Source organism: Protopterus annectens, chromosome 10.part0 (genome assembly GCF_019279795.1).
Source record: "Protopterus annectens isolate FY-2018-M chromosome 10.part0, PAN1.0, whole genome shotgun sequence".
Taxonomy (NCBI): Eukaryota; Metazoa; Chordata; order Ceratodontiformes; family Protopteridae; genus Protopterus; species Protopterus annectens.
Window position 1 is genome coordinate 129,748,746 of NC_056744.1, and position 15,212 is coordinate 129,763,957.

Sequence of the window (15,212 nt, forward strand, 5' to 3'; positions counted from 1 at the left end):
ACACACCTGAACAAGAACGCCATAATGAGGCACACGCACAAACACGTAATGTAATAGAGCATGTGTTTGGGCTGCTCAAGTCATGGTTCCAGTGCCTGGTCATATCTGGTGGAGCCTTGCAGTACTCACCAACTACATGTACCCAAATCGTCATGGTATGTGCAATGCTACATAATATGATTCTGCGAAAACAGCTGCAGCAGGACCAGCATAGGGCCGGGACAAACAGCCTCCCACCATTGCCAAGGCCATCACAGGCAGAGTGTGACTCGGAGGAGGAACAACCTGAGCCTGCCCCAGTAGGCAGAAGAAGGCATGCCCAGTATGCCCTGGCCTTGGCAAAGAGGCAGCGCATAGCACATACACTGGCTCAGTAGGAACCCTGGGAATGATACCCCTCTCTGACTCACTCATATAGTAACAGGGACGCCTAACATGACACAACCTGTTCTCAAACATGTACAGGGACTGTAGTATGCGCATCCGACAGAGGCAGCCCTGCAGCACCACCTGAGGCATGATTGCCATGTGTTAAGCAATGTAACACCATCTAGTATATGCAAACATGAAGACCCTGCCTAACATCTCACCCTCACCAAGCATGATGCCACACTATGAAGACAACAAGATCAAGTACAATAATTGGCTGAGGTATTGCTGTTAGCAAGGGGGAACACATGGCTGACAGCCTGGGCTGACATGCCGAGCATGACATGATGCCCCACCTGCTAGGGATGGCACGCACCCAGCACACCTGGCTGTCTGGATACTGGCAAAGGCTGTTGTCACCCCCACTGTGCCTTTAATAGGTAAGGCTGGAAACACAAACCCACCACCATAGGTAGCACAAGGGATAACAACCTGGATGTAATGCTACCCAATGCCAGAAGTCTAACCTGCAAGGTGCATGCAGACCAAACCCACCACAGCATGGAGAATGGTAATATCTGTTCTGTAACAGAAACCTGGGTCAAGGCCCAGAAGAGCACCCTGATACTACCAGGTTATGCCTCATACCATGCTCTATAGCTCCAAAACATGGAACACACTACAATAGGAGTGTGGCTATCAGGAATTGTCAAGGATAACCACACACCCAGGTTGGTACCACAGCAAGAAGCAGCATGGACTATCAAAGGGCAAGTAACACTGGCTCAAACCGTGTCCCTGTTTGAAGCCTGCTACAGACCACACTCACAAACCCAGGTACCCCAGCCAGCCTTCCTGAAGACACGGCAGAGTATGAATGTCTCAACAAATACCAAACAAGGCACACACAAAGTATGACATAGGTGGCAATCCATTATGTATGGAAGAAGTAATCAGGGACCTAGGGACACAAGTGGATGGTAACCTGTCATGTAACACTCACATTGCCAAGATGGCCAGGAAGACCTGCTATATTGCCCACCTTATTATGAAAGGATGCACATGTAGATCAAGAGAGGTCACTGTGCCCCCATACTCTTCCCTTATCAGGCCCATACGTGACAACAATGCCCCAGTTCGGATGTACCTTACCTTACACCTGCAGCAGTTATAAAGACCCCAAATGTACCTCACCAACAGGATAAAGGGTCCAAACATTTGACATCTGCAGCCTGGCTGAAGAAACCACAGCCCAATTCAGAAGCATACTGCCCAGTCAGAGGTGATGTATGCCTGATGTACAATGCCATGTCTAATCCAGAATGAATGGACATGCTCCACTGCAGAAACCCCAAATCCAGCAGAGAGACCACAGTGAGATATCTGAACCTCCACACATAGATAAATAGGATGTGCTGGAGGGACAGATCCATAACCCAGAAGCTCCTTACACTCTGGAACAGAATCCCAGTCCATGATAGGCTGAGCTCCACACTCATACTCAACAAGAGAAATCTGGTGAAGTGCATGGGAGATAGTAGGTGTACACTGGGGGCCATCCCTGTGTCACATCTAGTAAAGTAAACCCTACATGGGCATAATATGCACATTGCAAGGGGTGTCGAAACTCACACACAGTCTGTCCATGCTCAAACAAGGCCAGGGCAGATAGCCTAGTATGAACCTATGATGATACAAGTTGTGCAGGACACAAAGGATTATCACACAGCTGTCCTACCTGATGGTAGGAACCATGGTGATAATTCACAGATATGCTCTGCAGCACTCCAATATCGCAAACAATACACCAAACCCACACACACTGCCAACATCCTACCTAACAGATTCTTTGCAAACTCCCCACCAGCACCTAACTGCCAAATATCTATCCCAGCTGAGTGCTGGCCCCCTGACATTGCAGATACTGAGGAAACAGCCAGCATCTACAAAGCACAGCACACAGCATCAATGGTACCAGATGGTGTCCTGGGTTATGTCCAACAAGTACTGTAAGAAGAATGGAACACCAAATAGCAGTACTGTGCACTATCAGTCCTACCACAGGATATGTACCCAAAGAGCAGTGTACAGCAACAGTGGTCCCTCACCACAAAGGGGGTGCCTGAATGGATACTGCAAACTATCACCCCTCAACCCTGACTATCTAGATTGGCAAAGTAATGGAGAGGATGATCATGAATCCCAGGAATAACGACATTGGGTACCTACAGACATTGGACCCTACCCAGTGTGGCTGTCGTAGGGCAGATCCTGCCCCTTACACATGCAGACTCATGTGAAATGCACACCAAGGCCATTGATGTGGGGAATGTGGATCACACAGCCTATCTGGACCTTGCTAAACCCTTCCATACAATACCCTAGTTGGCAGTACAGATAAGCTCACCAGCCTAACTATAAACCCCTATGCAAGTAGATGGGTTGCAAACCAGCTCAAGGACAGAACTGACCTGGTCAGACATGCTGCAGCCATGTCAGACTGCAAACCAGGTACAACTGGCATCCCACAAGGCATGGTCCTGGGACCTCTCTTGTATGCTATATATGTCACATAGGTACAGGCCAACATGTAAGGACTCTGTCTGAACAGGTTCGCAGAGGACTACAAACTGCCCACCATATCGGACCCTCCAGCTGACACAAGCAACCTACAAAAGGCACACATAGAAACAGACAAGTGGTGCCACAGCCATGTCAACAAGCTAAATGCAGAATAGTGTATAGTCATCCCCTCTGGAAACACAGTACATGGCCAGAAATTACTACATAGGTGTTAACCCAGTAAGTACATCAGGAGCAATAAGAGACCTGGGGACTCAAGGTGATAGATATCCTGCATGTGACAACCATGTGTCTGTAGTGGTTACAGAAACATACCATATACCCACCTAATCAGGAAGGTAAGCACAGCTCAGTCAGGGTAGGTCAATGTGCCTCTCCAGTCATCCATCAGCAGCCTCACAATTGTGTACAATGGCCCTTCAGGGATGTACCATAGCAGACACCTGCATCAACTGGAAAGACCCCACAAATACCCCACCAGGAAGATCGCAGAGCTGTAACAGATGCCATGTGTCGCCTGATTAAACAAACTGCAGCTCCACACAGTGCCATACCGCATGGCTGGAGGTGAACTGTGCCTGATGTGTAAAGCCATGACCAAGCTGATATCAATGGACATTTGGCACCATGTAAAATCTGAATGCTGGTGACCTATGCAGCTGACAGGCCTGAAACCCAGCACAGACATAAACAGGACATGCTGTACCGATTGGTCCATAACCCAGAAGTTCACTCCACTCATGACTACACTCCCAGTACAGGTTATCCAGGGAGTCCCTCACTGACTGTCATCCAGAGGAATCATGATGACTGGATGGGAGATGGTAGGTGTACCCTGGATATCACCTGTATGTCACGGGTAGACAGAGGCACAGCACACTAACCTTGACATGTGTCATGGCAAACACCAGTAAATGTGTGTTGAAGGACAAACACTCTCTGACTAGCATTACAAATGGACTAGGGCACATGGCCATTGTTTGTTACTGTCCACACAAGCTGTAGAATACATTAACAATGTCGGACAATCATGTACTATGCTGTCCATATCTGAACAAAATGCAACATGGTCATATCTGCACAACTGGCCCTCAACCAGTCTGGTGTGCTCACTATAAATATTACAAGCAGTGATAGGACTGAAACCAATGATACTGTCCACCACAGTGAAAGTACTGCACCAGTACACTATACGACAATACAACTGTTTGGTCAGTATGAAAGGATGTTGACAACTGTATGCAAACTATCCTATGGCGACCCTGCAGGCACAGCGTAATGCCTGTTAGATTCAGACACAAAGCAGTTGGGCAGTAAGAACACAACCTGATGTCCAACACTCAACTGTACATGTGAAATATAGATGGCGTCCACACACAAACACAAATGTGGTGGACCACAGATCCCAACATAAGGAAAGGTCACACTGGGCATGCTCGCACACTTAGATAAATGAGACGTGTCAGTCAAGAAGCCATAGAAACTGTGAACTGGGCATGCTCACACACTTAGGCCATGTCACAGTTCAGCAGTTGCACACACATAGCTGGCATTTGTATGTGTTAACACAGGAACCTCCCACAATACAGAAATCTGCCCAGTGCACACAGAGACAGAAGTAAAGTATTGGATCCCACTCATATGCAAACATCGTCCACAGTACACAAGTTGTTCATTGAGATAGGGAAGGCTATGGCAATAAAGACCCACAAACAGTATATGAGCAACAGATACTTGCATCTGACAGGTAAACATATGGCCGTAGAGTGCAATACTAGGCTGTTGTCCCTAGGGAATACAGAAGGCTATCCACAATGTATTTGGCGTCTGCCTCCACAGTATAGTAGGCCTCTGTGCCTGTGCAAAGTTAATGCATAGATATGCTCTCCCCTGTACTGATGGATAGTAACAGATGTACATACCTCTTCATACATAATGATGTCAGCACACTATACATATGTCAGGAGCAGAAATGATACCCAGTAATTTGAATAGCGCGCTCTGCTACTGCGTCTCTCACAAGTGTCATAACATAGTTAGGTAGGGGTTTGAATCCTGCAAGTGTTCAGTGTGTGTGTGGGGGAGTAGTGTGTGCAATTCCATGTGTAAGAGAAATGTCCCTTTTGGCAACTAGTACAACAAAACACATGCTGGATATTCCACTGTCTAAACACTGATGATGTAAGCACTCTATAAGTACAGCAGGATAAAGCAATCCTCCCAGTAATGCAAATAGTGCGCTCTGCTACTGCGTCTCTCACAAGTGTCATAACATAGTTAAATAGGGGTTTGAATCCTGCAAGTGCTCAGTGTGTGTGTGACTGTGGGGGGGGGTAGTGTGTGTGCAATTCTATGTGGAAGAGAAATGTCCCTTTTGACAACTATTACTACACAACACATGCTGCATATTCCACTGTCTAAACACTGATGATGTCAGCACCCTATAAGTACAGCAGGAGAGAGCAATCCTCCCAGTAATGCAAATAGCAAGCTCTGCTACTGCGTCTCTCACAAGTGACCTAACAGTTAGATAGGGGTTTTTATCCTACAAACTCCATGTGTATCTTTGTCACACAGTTTGTCCATGTGTGTGGGGTGTTGTTCCCAATATTGCATGACATACATTATATCAGTAATGTCAATGCACACATGATGTATGTGTGTGCCACCTACACATATGTACCTGTGAACTGCAATAGTTCCCATGTCCGAAGCCTGCCTCATGTGAATGCATGGAATATGCATTAGACAACTGTATGACTGTGGTGTTCTGTGCAGGGGCTGCATGTGGTATGTGAATATACAGTGTGGGTTGTAGATGGTGTCATCCCACCAGTGAGGGATACATGACTGGTCTGGAGCATATAGTCCACATGTTGGTGATGAACAGGTGCAGCATGTTGTCACCTCTTATGGGAGTGGTAACAAGTTGTTCCATAGCAATGCAGGGAATGAATGCCAAGAACCCTTCAGATAGGGTCTTGGAGCTAGAGTAATGCTCACACTCTATGTTTGGGTAGTTGCAGTCCACCCATATAATGGTGTTTGTAGAGACCGTCATATTCCCAGTGTTGTCAGGAAGGCCAAGTGGGTTTCCTGGGTATGGGAGGGTGGTGTGTGCTAGGCTATGAACCTGAAGGCAGTCTAACCCACTGTTAGTTGCACATGGATAGACTCTGATGCTTTGTGCTGTGCCACCAACCTGGGGGTGTGTGTATCTGAGGTGCCTTTGGATACATCCCCCCTGTTCTGGTTTGGTGCATGTGTAGGGACGACAAGCATAGTATGAGGTATGACCTGGCAGTGATGGGGTGCACCTGGGAGCCGTGTACCAGGAGTCTGTTACTGCACGGATATTGCTGTACCCCACGCTAAGGACAGTTTACACTGCATGCATCTTGAGGTTTACACTGCTGCTGTTGAGTAGCATTTCTATCAGTGTCCTATCCCGTGTGATACCTGTGTAGGTGGCTATGTAATGTCAGCCTTGCATACAAAGGCACTATGTGTGTAGCAACAGCCTCTGCCAATATACAACGGCCCATGGGTGACAGGTGCAAGCTGTCCCAAGCAAAGCAATGTGGCTTGTCCAGCATGTAATCCCACACTGACAGGCATTGGATCCCCTTTGAATGTCACCAAAACATACGTTAATTGCAGAAACTGATCATCCTGTCTACATATTGTGGCAGCATTCTTGGTGAGGGTGAGATGCTACTCAAGGTCAGGGTCATACCAGCCTGTGCCACAAGCTCAGACAGCCCCTCTATGTCCCCTAACATGTAGTCCAGGGAGGTGCGTCAGAGGTCATACACACTGGCACAGACAATGACTGAGTCATACTTCTACATGCCTTGGAGTGACCGGTATGCTTGTGTTATGTGGTGGATCATAGTGCTCGACGGGCATCTCAGCATGACCTTCACCTTGTTCAGCCTGGTGAGCAGGACCTCAGTGTACCTGATGATAGAGGTACCTCATACAACTGTAGCAGGTGTGTTGTCAAGCCGTATGGCCTGTGACTGTTTGGCACACATGCTTTGTGAGCTATGTGTTGCACATGCTCTGCTCTGGCTTAACGCTTGCTTGTGTGTCTACTTTGCAGGTGTCAGCTGCTCAGGCAGGATGCTATTCTGAGAGTCCAGTAATGTACCTGTGTGTTTCTGTGTTTGGATTGCGGTCGTGGCAGGTCTATGGGAGACTGGTACTGTATTCACTGTAGTATCCCACTCCACCTGACAGGGTATGCCAGTACTGAGTTAAGAGAGCTTAGCCCCCAGTTTGGCTATGTGGTTGCATCTCTCACATGTGTTGTAAGTGTATGGTAAGGGGAGAGGGTTGTCTGTGTACATGAGGCAGCTGTAACATTGCCACATGACTCACAGATTCACCAACTGGACCAGAGAGTAGATTGACAGGTGACCTTTCCACATGCTACCATAGCATTGTGAATCCCATACTATTTAACGACACATAGGGCCAATGGGGAACAAGGTACTCAAGGTGAGTATATGAGGGTGTAGTGCTCCTGATTTGTTAGTGCTGGCATATATGAATCCTGTCTTGAGCAAATGCGAGGTAAGTCATATGCAATGTGTTACAGGCAACCTACAGGCAAACAGGACAAACAGTGACATTCTGTCAAGTGAGACATGGACATCAGTACAGTAAGCAATACAGATGTCACTAGGGATCCACAGAGGCACTGTAAATCTGCTCTGCAGGTGGAATCAGTGTTTCAGGAACATAACAAGCAAACATGCATACAAACAGAGCTACAGTCAGCAGGCCTGTATGTAGACTATGCTACAACAAACAAGGTGTATGACTTCCAGTAGGTAACAGTGCATATATGCAGGCACTATAAGCCTGTACCCAGACATTCACAGGTCAGACGGGCTGGTTCCAGCCACACCCCCCACAAGTGTATAGACCACGTACCTTCGTAATGTTGAATAACTGGCCTGATACCCAAGTGCTCATACCTGTAATAATACACATGTCAAATAACAGACACTGAGCCCTCACTCAGCAGTTCCAGACTTAGTATGATGTATGCTACCTGTCCTGGCACCACAGTATCCTTGACATGTATGGAGACCATCCCTCCTGTCATAGTTCTCTGTTTTGGTGCTGTCATGCATGGTATGAGGTGTGACCTTGTAGTGCTAGTGTGCTCTTGTGAGCCTTGAACCTGTTGTGTAGTACTGCACAGATATCAACATCCTCAAACATCGTCATTGCAGAGTCGAGTGTGGACAGCATGCAACTCGCAGTTGACATGACCATCATTGAGTATCAATATGTACATTGTCATATCCCCTGTGCTACCTATGTAGGTGGCCATCTCTTGACAGCCTCACCACCAGTATGCAAAGATGTGCAGACAGTACACTATGGTAATTACTATGGGTGTACAAAACAATACAATGACATTCATACTGTAACTGCATCAGGCATGCTGGTATATACCCACAATGATATCATTACACTGTACTGTTGTCAACATCATACTATTACAACACTTCTATGTAGTCACCCTGTGCATCAGCACCATGTTAACCTGTTCCTGCACCGATGTTACAGATTGCAGGAGGTGGCACAGTTTCATCATATGCACAGGGTGTGTACCTGGTATGCCTGAGTCTGCCACTGATACAACCAATTGACATGTCTGTGTGTGTGTGTTGGTGAGGGACAGCAGTACAAGATGGGGCAATGTTGATGCAGTGTGTGCGTGTATGCGGTAGCCCTAGGTGTTATCACTTTGCATATGTGTATGCATGCACACAGTCCCATCTCATGGCTGCCATATACAGGTGTTTGTGGACAGCCACAGACTGTACCTGCCAGGTCATACAGATCACTGTCTGTGGCCACAGACATGGTACCTGTGCCTGGCAGGGGTGCTACGGACCATATCAGGTACTAAGCCAGACTGGGTACTGTCATCAGAAGCAGATGGTTGGTGACTGGAGACAGGTCCCTGTTGGGACTGTCCAGCACCATGTGCACGTGGTCTCCTGGGGCGGTCTGATGACAGCACAGACCCAGCATTGCTGGTGCTGCTGCTGGCACTATGTGAGCGGCCGCGGGCCTGTTGTCATCCGTGACGGCTGCCAGCTGCTGCTGTTGCTGGCATACGGCCACATCGACGCCTCAACCGTCCACCATTGCCCTGGCTCATGGACATGTAGTTGTGGAACAGTTCTAATGTGTCCCCCCAATGTCTGTCAATGACCTTGGTGAAATTACGGATGGCAGCCGCAACATCACGCATACTGTCACTCATAGCTGTGCGACATGTTCTCAGCTCCCTCAGACCCTGTCTGGTGTACCGTTCCATACGTGACTGTGCCTGCATTACAGCCCGAAACATAGCTGAGGTTAAAAGACCTCTGTGGGCACATCTGACAGGGGCGGTATGCCCACGGATGCTTCCACGAGAACCCCTGGACGTCTGCCTGTGTGGTACCATGTCAGGACCCTGGCCATGGATGCTGTGTGGGGATGCATGTGCCACTGATACCACATTACCCTGGTCAATGCCCACTGTATCCTGTCCATCACCTAGGGACATTGGTGACAAAAGATGTATTGGCAGGATGACCGTGCGCATTGATGGGGTCGACAGCTGTCTAGTATCAATTGGCTGACCAATGACGGACCCTGGCACACCTACCTGTGCCATTACACAGGTATCATCATTATCACTATCCACAGCAGCTGATTCAGGTTCCCTGCTGCACAACACTAGAGCAGAACCAGAACCTGTGGGAGTAAGACAGGAAACACAGTTTACAATGTGTACACAATGTCACCACTGATACACACATGCACACATGCACACATGCACACATGGGCACATGGGCACATGCACACATGCACACATGCACACAAGCGCACATGGGCACATGCACACATGCACACATGCACACATGGGCACATGGGCACATGCACACATGGGCACATGCACACATGCGCACATGGGCACATACACACATGCACACATGGGCATATGCACACATGCACACATGGGCACATGCACACATGGGCACATGCACACATGCACACACCTCAGTATATGAGATATCAACACACAGACACAAACACACTTGCAATCAAACACATAGCACTACTACTTCAGCCTATTATTACTGTTAGTATCAAGAGTATTGAATGTAATGGTATTACACACTCACCAGCATGGATAGGCTGCCTTGCTGTTACACCAGAGGGACCTGCAGAAAAGAGACATTTATTGTCAGTGGGCACAACTGTGCCATTGATACTGTGAGTATGATACAGTTCAGTAGTGCAACAGTTAGCTTCCACAGGTCTACTGCTGATACTGAGAATATCACTCTTGCACAATAATTACCAAGATTACAGCTACAAAATGAGGACACACCTCACACATGCATAACCTAACAGTGTACAGAATGGTCAACTATACACATGGCATGTTACCTGCACGCTCCGTGTCCTGCTGCTGGGTGGCTCCAGCCTCCATCATTACACATGTATGCTGCTGCTGTTGCTGTTGGGCTGGAGCCACAACACTTAGGAGTAGTCCCTCCAGTCTGGTGAGGGGGGGATGTCTAGACACCCCACCACCTGTGGCAAGCTGCTGCCTGTGGATATCCGACACACGCTGATGGACATTTCTAATTAAATCACTGCAGTGATGGCGTACCTGCTCATATGTCCGGTTATGTGTGCCTATGTCATTTATCCAACGGACCAGGTCTTGCCACAGTGCAGCCCTCTCCTGCTGGTTCTGGCTGGTGCGGGAAAAGAGTATTGCGAAATCCCACACCAGGCTCTGGTGTATCTCTTCCTCCTCTGCAGCGGAGTACACAGGGTTCCGCTGGTGAACCATAGCCCTGAAAAGGAGAAGGAAAATATGTCAGCAATATCTGTCAGCAAATTATGGCACATATAATACACATAATACTTGACTGTAGTGATATAACTTAACCACCATATATAGCATCTGTCTGTCTATTGGGGGATACACATGTAAATGACCAGATATCAGTGCTCATCCGACAACTGTGCAACAGTACCTGGCACACTCCATACGACAGACTAGTATACTGCAGCAGTCAGCACACTGGTTCAGGTACAATGCACAACCTCACACTGGGGGTTTGTATCAAGGTACTGTATGGGGGGAACATTATCAGCCCATGCACTGCACACAATGCACGTTACATATTTCACTGGTAATGCACACTACTCTTACTTGCCATACCCCTACCTACATCACAGTGACATACAGGGTAACACAGCAAAACATATGGCAAGGTAGTATGTGTTGATCGCAATACCTCACACATCTGCCTCTGGCCTCACACCAAGGACACACACTACCATGACAGACAGACAGTCATGGTGAGCAATCACACCAGTACATAACATGCACCCAGTCACTGGCACACTTATTCCACCTCACATATTTCGTTCGCAATGTGTTCATGGGTGTGCATTGTGTCTTAGGTAGGTAGTGTGCTTTTGGCCCTGGGCCTACAGCAGCATACTGTTATGCTACCCTGCCCCTTGTGACACATGTGTTATGATCGTACCTGCTCCTTACAAACAGTTACACAGGGTGACTCATATGGCATATTACCTATCTGCATAACATTCAGCAGGGGTATGTCTGACATCTACTCATGGGGAGCCTTGCTTCTTAATTCTGTGTGGTTTACTACAGGGTATGTCGTATCTGTGGGTAGGGTCCTGTACCTCCACCATGTGCTCTATACTGCAGTGACAAGGATGACAGACATAGGTAATTTGTGTTGTGGATGTTGGAGGAGTTACCATGGTTGTTAGACAACGGTCATGGGTATGACCGAACTATGTATATCCAGCGGTGGTAACCTCTATGTAGGTAGTCTGTGTGCGCTCTGTGGTCTTGTCAGTCACTCTGCATAGGTATTGTGTTTGAGTGCATTGACACAGTTACTTGCATATGTCTGTGTCCTTCTCCATATCTGTAGCTGTCATGGGAGATACATACCATGTAGGACATTGTGGGGTGTAGAGGGGTACAGTGACCTACATGTTCATAGCTGACACACCATGTCCGCTGACACATTCCATGTACAGGTATTACAGGACTAGTGTGCCACTGTGTATATCAATGGGGAGCCTATTGTACACTTGTTGCCCCTGTTCCCCCCTGACACATGCAGTGGTGGGCAGGCATGCACATATGTGGTGGTTACTGGTGTCAGTGTTTTTGAATGGGGTATGGTTTTCTAGTATCCACACTGGTGTTCACTCCATGCCTTTGACACCAGGCACCTGTTGCAATACATCTGCACACATGTGCCTCACACAGTATATATATATATATATATATATATATATATATATATATATATATATATATATATATATATATGTATATATATATATATATATATATATATATATATATATATATATATATATATATATACATATATATATATATATATATATTGATATGTTTATATCTGTATATATATATATATATATATATATATATATATATATATGTTTGTATATATGTATATAATATGTATATATAGATGTAGATATATACATATAGATGTGGGAAGAGAGGGGGAGAGAGTGAGAGAGAGACACAGGGAGAGTGAGAGTGAGATTGAGAGGGGGTGGGACAGAGAGAGAGAGATAGTCATATACAGACATATCTGTTGTCAGTCAGATCTATCTGTATATGTATATGTATCTACATATATCTATATATGTATGTGTGTATTACATATATCTGTACGTACATATTCTACCAATCTCGATGTCTGTGCAGTAAGTGAAACCTGGTTCAAGGCTCCTGAGAGCACACCAGCGGTACCAGGCTATACCTCGTATCATGCGTTTTGGCCCCAAAACTCGGGCCAAAACAAAAAGGGAGGGGGAGTGTCCATATTCATGAAGGACACCCACATCTCCAGGTTAGTGGCAACACATGAAGCATCAGAGACCATCCAGGTGCAAATAACCATAAGCAAACCTGCTATACAACTGGTAGCATGTTACAGACCACCCTCCCAATCTCAGGAACCACAGTCAGTCTTCCTGAAGACATTGGAGGATATGAATGTCCCACCACACACCATCATATTGCGAGACTTCAACTACCCTAACATACACTGGGTGCATTATTCTAGCCCAAACACCCTAGCCCAAAGGTTCCCGGAATTCACTAAGTCAAATGCAGTGGAACAGCTAGTCACCTCTGCCACAAGTGGAGATAATATACTAGACCTGATCATCACAAACATGGTGACAATGTGCTACACACCGGAAGTATACCCCTCACTAGTCACATCTGACCACAGACTAATCACCCTGGATATACATATCCCACCTCCCCCACAACACAAAAGACTACAGTGGGAAACCTCTCACATGCCGACTTTACACTTCTTACAACTGAGTTGGTATCCTTTAAGCCCACTGGGCCAGTGGAAACCACATCCCACAATGCAGACTACGGACATCTCCAGGAATGCATGGATCATGCAATCCCAAATAAAACCAAGACCCTCTCCACCAAGGGCAGGCATCCTGTCTGGTGGACTCCAGCCATGAACAAATTGTATAACAACAGAAGGTAGCTACTGCACGACAGAGCAGAATTCCATAAAGATAAGGCATCTCTGATCAGCACTAGTAGAAAGATATGTTCTCTCATACAAACATGCAAGGCCAACAATGAGAGGGACATCGCTATGGACACTACATATAACCACAAGGCCTTCTTCTGCTATGTTAGACACCTAGGTGGAAACCCTCAGATATGTTCAGAGTTAGTTCACAGTGACAAAAGCTACACTGAACACACAAATATTGCCAACATTCTGGCAGACAGGTTCAGTGCAGATTTCTCCCCTCCCTCACCCCCACATGAGGAATTACTTATCCTAGCTGACTGTAACCTCCCTGTCATCTCAGATGTCCAGCTGAGAACCGCCCTCAGCAAAGATGTAAACACAGCATCAATGGGACCTGACGGTATCGCAGGTTGCATGCTCCGTGAACTCCAAGAGGAGCTAAACCCGCGCATAAAATGCTATTCAACCATAGCCTTACTACAGCATATGTACCTGGACATTGGCATACAGCAACAGTAGTCCCACTCCAGAAAGGAGGCACCTCTACAAACCCTAGTAACTACCGCCCCATAAGCTTAACCAGCCTGGTCTGCAACACTATGGAAAGAATCATTATGGAACTCAGAGGCTTCCCATACTGTGGAACAGGATCCCAGTTCATGTTAGGCAGAGACCCTCACTGACACTCTTCATGTGAATTCTTGACAAGTGGATGGGAGATCATAGGTTTACACCAGGGGTCGTCTCTGTGTCACTGCTAGACAGAGGCACAGTAAACTAATGCTATTATGTACGGGGGTCTTCACTGTGTCACTACTATACAGAGGCGCAATTTTCTAAATCTATTCTATACACTGTCTGCAGATAGCCTAGTACTAAACTATGACACTGTGAAACTATATATGTCTATGTATTTCTACATCCCTCTCTATCTATGTATACACATATGCATATTATATATATATGTACATACATATCTCGATATACATACGTATACACATGTTAGATATATATATATATATATATATATATATATATATATATATACTCCTTTTTAGTTCCACATATGTATACACACAGTAACGTACTGATAAACATCCATTACTGTACAACCTACTTGTACATTGCACTACAACCTACATTGCTATATGCACATGGCTACCTTCACATACATATGTATGTAGAGCCTTCAGTAACAGTTGCAGTATGTCCCCGGCCCTATGCACATCTTCATATACATAGATACAGACCAATAACACATCAGGAGGGTTCACAGTATGTAGACTATTATAGTAGTACTTTACATTACCTGTGTTTGTTGCAGCTGTTTGCGTAGGCTTGCAGTTACTTGGCCTGCTGTCAGCCTCCTTGTTTTGTTGCTACTGTTTTTTTTTTTATTTATTTCTCTTTCTCTTTCTCTCTCTCTCTCTCTCTCTCTCTCTCTCTCTCTCTGTCTCTACCTCCAGAGGGTGCAATGAAAGTATTGCATGTGTGGACTGGGAGTACAGGATGCTTTTGTAGGTATCTGCACATGTCCATGCGATGGCATCTGCACCAATTGTTAGCCAGCATTTACTAATTGCATGCAGCCTGTTGTGTAGTGATTGCAGTTCTCACTGTGATTAC